The sequence below is a fragment of the Artemia franciscana genome, chromosome 7, assembly GCF_032884065.1.
Source record: "Artemia franciscana chromosome 7, ASM3288406v1, whole genome shotgun sequence".
NCBI classification, from domain to species: Eukaryota; Metazoa; Arthropoda; class Branchiopoda; order Anostraca; family Artemiidae; genus Artemia; species Artemia franciscana.
In genome coordinates this window covers 15,211,991-15,220,267 of record NC_088869.1, presented here as the reverse complement: position 1 = coordinate 15,220,267, position 8,277 = coordinate 15,211,991, and positions in this window count along the sequence as shown.

Here is an 8,277-nt window from a genome sequence, read left to right as displayed (position 1 = left end):
CAAAAGTGAAGGAACTTTTCAAAAGAGAAAACGTAAACAACGTGTGCTAAAACACATTTTTATTAACTCCTAAACTTATAATAGTTTCATGATTGACAAAAGCTTCTATATAACCTATTATAGTGTCATTATATTTGGTTTATAAATAAAATAATTCCGGAAAAAAACCTTGGAATTTAAATTGGCGTTTTACCAAATTTCACTTCAAATTTCATTTTTGGAGGATGTTATAAAACTCCTTTAATTAGGAATTACCTTTAATACGTAATGATAATGTAGGTAATTAATAATGTAGGCGAGTTAATAGGTATTAATCAATCTTTAATAGAGTAATGATGAGAAAATATAATATAACAAGCATATTAATTAATTTTATTTAGTAGTTCTAATAAAAAGTATTAATAGATGTAGCAAATCTGTAGGATTTTCTCACAACTATTGCAAGAACTGTCATAAGCCCACTAACATTCCTTACAACATTCTTCCGCTAATATCATTCAAAAGAAATTATGTGAGATTTTTCATGTAGATTTTGACAAAAAAATTAACGGCGCCATCTAGTTTTTGGCATTTTTTTCAAAGTAGTAATAAGTTGAAATTTTTAGCAGTAGTGTCACCACAGAAAATCGCCAATTGCTTCTAACTTTCGGCGTTTTTTTGTTGCCATTTCTGACAGCAATAAGGTAAAACCAGTGTATTAATAAGTATTTGATCTATTTTTTCTAAAAAAAAAGCATTACAAATATTGAAAAATGCCGAGAAACACCAAACGGTAGATAGCGTTGTTAATTTTTTCCACCATTAACTCCAGTTTCCATTCTTATAAGCTGCCTGTACTCATTGATTCCCCCGACGTTGCCATGTAACATAACACTTATTGAATTATCGTCACGACCTGGAATACTTCAAAATTAAGGTTTTAAAAATTGGATGACCGCTTTGCCGACAAAGAATAAAAAAGCAGCGAATTCCTTCTCGTGTTAAAAGCGATGCCGATTTAAACAGGATTAGAATGTTCTTTCCCCTGTCACTGCCAAATGGTTGTTGACTGAAACAGAGAATCGGACACTATAATTGAAAAATGCCCCATTTTTGATCAGTCTATCATAGTAGCGTATATAAGCCAATAAGATTTAAATTATCTAGATTATTATTAAAACTAGTTCAGGATTTAGGCCATATCTAAAATGCTTTTCTTCCTAAGTAGAATGTAAAATCACAAATAAAAGTCATTCTAAGAGGATTAAGGGGAGAAAACTGGAGCGAAGAAGTCAAAAATCACTCCAGAGACCAAGAGGGAACGAAATCTAAGACGTAAAAAAGACTTATGGGGATTAAGAATGGAACAAAGCTTTCTCTTTATAATGCTAAACAATACCCCTAATTTTTTATTACATTTCGGCGTCTATAATTTTCTCCACACGTAAGTTTTATTACAAGGGTTCCCCCTAAAGAATTAGGATTATTAGCATAAACAAAGATTAGGGGTAACTTATAAAAGCGGGAACTGGCGCTAGTGTCGACCAAAAACTATCAACGCTATCTAACGGTTAGCTACACCTGACATTTTTTCAATGTCAAAACAAGGATAATCAATTCAATTAGTGTAATCAACAGAAATACGGTAATAATAAGTATCTGACCTCAGGTCCAGAGAAACAAACGATTACAAAGTTTCAAAGGGTTCATACTTTTTCCCCTCAAAACGAATATCAATACCCCTTTCTTGGAAAATTTTTACTATTTACATCCATGATTACGTCGATACGAATAACAAAGGCTAGCAAATCCATTTATGAAAGACCTATAGGATCAAATCCACCTTCTCAAATTAGGAATTTAACAAAATCCAAAAAGTGGCAGCCCAGGCAACCGTGAGTGCCCTGTTATATAAGAGGAGACTCACACTTCGACGTCATCAGTCCTCTATGAAGTTCTTACTGAATATGAAGAGTTTCCCCTTATTATTAATTTCAGAGTATTCTTAAAGAGATGTACCACTATGGGGGAGGGGGTAGCCTCAGCATTCAACTTAGAGATTTGAAAAATGTAGGCTTAATACGAATATTTTCTGGAAACTGGGTGACAATTTGGGTTTGATTAAACTTTCCCATCATTAAGGTTTATATTGAAGACTATATCCTATGATTACGTCATTTTATTTCTATAAGAAAATAGTTATTTTAATGGTTAAAAAAAAACTGCTGCATTCAAGCTTCTAACTGAAAAGTACTGAAGTTAGCCTTGATCCGAAGACAGATGGAATAGTATCATTGTAAGATGTCTTGGGCAATCCAACCCCATCCCCTGCAAGGGTGTACCAAGGATTTATTTGTGTGTGTGTGGGGGGGGGGGAACAAGAAACAATGCATCAAAAAAATTTTATATGCTTTTTGCCTACGTTTTTACAAGTCAGATGAAAATTTCAGGGAGGAGGGAAACCTCGTACACCCCCCGGGATATGGTCTTGATCCCCATATTAGAATCAAAATTTTTTGACATAAAAAAAAAACACCTTTTCAAGGTGGAATTTTTAGTAAAAAAAATAACAATAAAAAGGTCATACTTCTAGGTTATATAATAAACACTCGAGAATTTTTGACGCACTCATAAGACAAAAAGTAGTCAAGCAACTTCTTAAACAAGACAATTCGTTTGGCTCGCTAGGCAAACAGGGGTTTCTCACTCTGTGAACAATATTTCTGGATATATTTTTTGGGTTGAGGGGCAAAACTAACACACCTAGGTTAGGTTAGATTACATTTTTAATATACTGTGCTCTGGGCAGCACCCCTTCCATAAGTCCTAATCCTACATGAAACGTCAATGATGTCAATATTATCCACAGTCAATTAAGTTAAGAATGATGCTATCAATCTTAAAAAAAAATCGAGAAAAGAATCAAACACGTGTACTCAGTCTGGGAGTTTTTGTCTGTTTAACGGAACACACTCAAGAACTAAGCTGTCTAAGATCTGACAAAGACCAGTTTGCCTCTCTGGAATCGGTTATGATTTGCTGGTTTTTGTTGAAAAAACTACGATGCAGGTATATTTTAATTAAATACTTAATGTTTAGAGGTGTTTAGGGGTTAGGTATTTAATATAATGTGCTCTTCGCGGCCTGTTTTCCATAATTCTTTGTCGTAATTTCCAAAATTTTGTTTCTACAGTATCATATTATCATCATGTTTGGTAAATTTCATTACGTTTGACCTGAGTTCACTTCTTGGGCGTGTTCTGTCTAACAGACAAGTACCGGTCTTGGTCTCACTATTCATTCTCTGTCCTATTTTCCTTTTCAATTCTATGCATTTTTACGGAGGATGGGCTGAGGAACCTTTTTTGGATTCCCCCTCATCATACACACACACACATATATATATATATATATATATATATATATATATATATATATATATATATATATATATATATATATATATATATATACCACGATTCTTACATCAGTTTTCTATATTTTATTGTAATAAAGTGTTGCGAGAGCAACACTTTTGTTTTGTTTCTTTGCTATGGGTTAAACGCTGAAGTTGTCAGCCTATCGAAGCATTTAAAACATTATGTTCAAAGAAGAACTCGATCAGTAATCACATGATCAAAGGCTATGCCTCGGCTTTGAAAAAACAACAATAACAAAAGAATATCGAAAGAAGGGACTAAATTGACTTTGCAGCCAGTTGAAATTTGTCCTTTTCAATCGTAGACATCGTGACGGATCAAGACTTGGAGCAATATCTTATATAATCTAGTTGGTATTATAAAGCTATCCGAAACTTTTAAGGATCAAAATACCATAAATGATACTCTATTAATTATTACGAAACTGCCTCGTTGTTTTACATTATCGTTTGTACCCGTTGCGTAAACACTCAATTCTAGGTTACAGTGAGTATGGGTAGGCTACACCAACTAGCAAAAGTTACAAACCCCTCTTCACTAAAGATGATTGTAGCCTAAGAGATGATTATTACTTACAAGTCCCCTATATGTCTTACCACTGGAACCAACTCGGTCTTATCATCAAATACACTGGAAACAAATAATAGGTACACCAAATAGCAAAATTTGCAAACCCCTCACTGCCGAAGATGATTATGAGCTAACAGCTGCTCCTTTCCTTACAAGTCCCCTACATGTCTCACAATTGCCATCGGCTTATTTTTGGTTTCAGTGTGTACCTTACTACTAAGTTGTCAACCCCTTGAATCTTTCAAACTAGTATATCTCATGAAGGAATTTTTGCATCAAAAAAAAAAGGATGACAAAAAAAAAAAAACGGGACAAAACCAAAGTGTTGCTCTCGCAACACAATGAATGTTTTTGTATATATCTTATTTACAGCACTACACTGTTTGGTTTATCACCAAGAAACTTCTAGAACCTGTTGAATACATTCTTGGAAAGGTTTTAGGCGTAAACATTTATACATTTTTTTTTTCACATAAAGTCATGTTAATAGATTTCAGGCCAGAAGTAAATATAGATTCCTGGTCATAGGCACTTGACTGTTTCTGCTTTTCAAAAGTTACATTATTTGTATTTTCTGGATATTAATTATCCAACATCGCCCCACGGGTAATTTGACAAAACTAACCTTTTAAAATTAAAAATACGATTTTATTTGCATATGGGGACAATTTTCAGGGAAGGAGGATTTTCAGGGAAAAGTTTATGCGGAGGGCAGAAATATTCCACCAGGCGGTTCCTGCAGGGGGGGGGGGATTTTCTTAAGGTAATCTTCATGTGAGAGGAGATTATTCAGTTGGGGAGGGGAGCATTTTCGGGGGATTTCCAAGGATGAAGTATTATCCATGAAGGAGTTTTCTGCAAGGGGAAGTTTTTGGGGTGAGAATTGTCTTTGGATTTAAAGATTAGAAATCTCCAGGGAGGAGGGGATTCTCTGGGGGAAAAGTTACGGTGATTATAATTCGTAACATGTTTATAAAGAGTTTATTTTATCAAGCGCCTAAAATTTCACCAATGGCCTTGGGATATAAATGTCTACAAAATCGTCATTGAGGCATGCGGACTTATAAACAAAATAAAATGAAAAACAATTTTTTCTTTCAATTGAAATCAAGGAGTAACATTAAAACTTAAAACGTACAGAAATTGTTACGTTTACGAGGGGTCACCCCACCTCAATCCCTCACTATTTATGCTAAGGTTTTTGAGTTTTTAAAAAGCTTATTGCTCTAGTTAAACAGAACTTGGGTTTCAGGAGTCATTCTTAAGGAATTGGAGCGAAAAGCGTAAAGAACAAGGTATTGAGGAGGGGTAGCCCCCTCTAAAACATTCTCTATAAAACTTTCCACCATAATAATTAACTCCCCATATAAGGTATCTGAGATAAATGGGAGCCGTGATGCATCCTACCCCCCCCCCCCCACAAATAAAGCAATTCTGTCAATTCTCCAAATTTTGACAATTACTCATAAAATGTTCTACGTCTCTCCCATATTCCAAACAAAGGGCGCAAGCAGACCTGCCTCCCGGGCCATTTGCATCATAAGAATCCAAGTGTGCCCTATGCTATGAAAATAAAATTTTCAAACACCTACAACCAACACCTTAGCACGCTCCACGGTAGGTACAGTATCAACTAAAACTCCTCTCAATACATTACTTTCTTGTTATAAAATATAATATAATAATATTATATAATATTATATAATATAATATAATATATATAAATATAATATAATAATAGGCTACTTTAATCTCCTGGTGGTAAAGAACGAAATCCAACATACCAAGGAAATCATTAGGTTTGCAATGGGGACCCTGGTTATTATTCCAGGCCCATGAGAAACCAGCTTTTTCCAGCGTGGCTTTAATCTGCCACCTCACCTTTTTAGAAGATTTCGCCTTTTTAAGTTATTGTGAGCCGTCTTCATTAGACGGTTATCGGGCGAATATAATGTCTGCAACAAAAATTTGATCATCTTGATAATGCTCTTAAGACACAAATTTGGTAAACCTAGGTCACCTTTAGGAGCTAAACTGCTTTCGAGCCGGCTAATTTTTTAAAATACATACACTGCAGTGACTTCAATTGTCTCATTGTAGTGGCTCCCCACAATAAATCATAAACGCTACTAAAAAACCTAATAAGATAGGTTGAAACAGAAAATTTGAGGAAAGCCAGAACTTTAGGGGAGATGATCATGAAAGAAGTTCAAACTCAGTTAATACATTGGTGCATCTTAAATTTAGTAACTCAAAGAGGCTAGAAATGTCCTCAACAAATTGTTTTTAGCTTTAAATATTCTAAAAAATGTGAATCCTCGTTACAAGGAGCATCATTAAATTAGGCTTTTCAATACTTTCATTACAGCTGTGGCCAGGCCTCCCTCTATAACCAGGTATGGCTTGAATGTGCAGTTTTATCGTTTGGCGACTCTACAGTTTCTAATTTGATCTGTAGTTGGTTTTTATCCCACAAAACCAAGATGTAAGCTGGTACGCGTAGACATTCCGAGGGAGAAGGTTGAGCGGTGCTTTCGGTAGCAATGGCACACCCTATGTGATGGTAAGGCTTTATTTGTAGTTTTTCTATTGAATGGCTCTAGTTTAGAAGAGAAGACTCCCACAATGCAAAAGATTTAATTTTATTCATGATTAAAAACAAAAATGGTACTGATACTGGGTGTGATACTGATATTAATAATAAATGAGACTGATAAATGGTACTGCTACTGGCATCTGTAGGGGCATTGCGATTGAATTTGAATCCAAAGTAGTCTATACTGTTGTCCTGTGATTGTGTTTAAGCACCATCTTTAACTCAAATCACGGAATAACAGTTAATAGACCTGAAAAAGAACAGAAAAAAAATGATAATCTTGAAGCGAAGAGTTCAAAAAAAGAATAACTAACGTCTATAAAGAACAGACAAATAAAAAGAATAAACGATGAAGAATAAAAGAATAATGAATACCTAAATTAATCTAACTACCAAGGAGGCAGATGAAGCAGAAGCATTCAAAGGCAACAAATATTGGGCCAAAACTGACCTTAGCGAACCTACTTCTACCCTTATGGTTTTGAACTGCTTTGCTTAATTACTTGCGTTTCAAGCTTTTTTAACTTAGCTAAGTTTTACTTTAAAAAAAAAAAATTTGAACACTAATAATAATTGAGCAATAATTTCTGATCGTTTTAATGTCGCTCCTTACTGGCAGTTACAAAAACCCGTTTTTTTTGTATTGAATAAATAGCTGAGTCAAACTCAAAATGAACAAAAATTAACAAGAATAGGGCTGATAATCCCCGTGCCTTCTCAAGACCAGAACACAATTTGCGCTTAACTGAAAAGAAAATACGCTTCAAATTAATATGTATGCTTAATAATGTAAACCAGTCTTGAGATGTGACTGTCGCCTTTTAGAAAATCTTCATGTTCATATATAATTTTGATTTATTTGAACATCCGCCAATATTAATTGAATATTAAGAACTTATGCAATAAAACTACTCTTCATAGAAAATGTTGGCTAAACAATCATATTTTATTCAAATTTTACTTACAGTCGAATTTTTGAATTCTCAAGCAGATGACAAAAAAAAACGGGAAACTTACAACCAATTTACAAGCATTGATAAATTTACTTTTACAGCAATAAATAGTTTTTGGAATTATTCAGGAATAATATAGGTGGGGATCGGCCTGGGAGAGGTGGAATTCCCAGGCGGTGGAAGTTTCCAGAAGAGAAATTTTCAGGGGGGGGGGGAGAATACGCTGAAAGAATGAACATAAACTCTTAAAACAGCCTCTTTGACTTTTGGAGATCTCTGAAACTTTCTAGGTGTGACCGCAAAGCCAGCTTGGGCTTTATTATTGAAATAGGGTTACAGCTTGGTAATCCAAAACTCTTTTGACCACCCATTTTATTTAGCATTTTTTGTGTTTATTTTGAAAATTGCAGATACATTATACTAACTTTAAAACTGCCTATTAAATAGCAATTAATCTTGCACAACCTCTGAATCTCATTGATATTCAGATACGCTCGCAGACACACAGCAACACACAGACACACACACAGACCACACACACACAGACACACACACACACAGACACACACACACACAGACACACACACACACAGACACACACACACACAGACACACACACACACAGACACACACACACACAGACACAGACACACACAGACACAGACACACACAGACACAGACACACACAGACACAGACACACACAGACACAGACACACACAGACACAGACACACACAGAC